The following is a 401-nucleotide window of genomic DNA, read 5'->3' as shown; positions in this document are numbered from 1 at the left end:
ATGGTTGCTAGTAGATATCCAGTCTCCATAAACCCAACCACATTCCCTCCTTCTACTTAACACATTATCTTGTCACTTTCTCTTCCTATACATTTTGGATCACTTCATGTTTACTTTACAATCCTCGTTGATTTAATGCGAGTCAGTTATTGAGGATATGTGGGTTGCCTGATAACAGACTAGCAGTATTGATGTTTCATATCTTTTATTTATCGTTACTTATAGGTAAACGCGGTATAAACACTTTTCTGACAATTCCATTTGTGTGAACTCTTCCCAATCTCAGTGGTTCCAGAGAATGCATCAGCCGGCAAGCATTAACACGCACAAACGGGGATATTACATACAAGCACAATGCAAGCAGGAGCATATAAAGATGGATACTACTTAGCTGGTAACAT

The 401-nt window shown here is 38.4% G+C and overlaps 1 protein-coding gene across 1 annotated transcript in view; it reads right to left on the bottom strand.

Annotated features, from left to right (window-relative positions):
* LOC119588390 overlaps window positions 1-401 on the bottom strand; it is a gene marked incomplete in the record, with an annotated part of 8,753 nt that overhangs the window by 4,163 nt on the left and 4,189 nt on the right.

This window comes from Penaeus monodon, chromosome 23 (genome assembly GCF_015228065.2).
Source record: "Penaeus monodon isolate SGIC_2016 chromosome 23, NSTDA_Pmon_1, whole genome shotgun sequence".
NCBI lineage: Eukaryota > Metazoa > Arthropoda > Malacostraca > Decapoda > Penaeidae > Penaeus > Penaeus monodon.
Note: the sequence above shows the minus strand (reverse complement) of the source record. Positions and strands in the feature narration are given on the sequence as shown.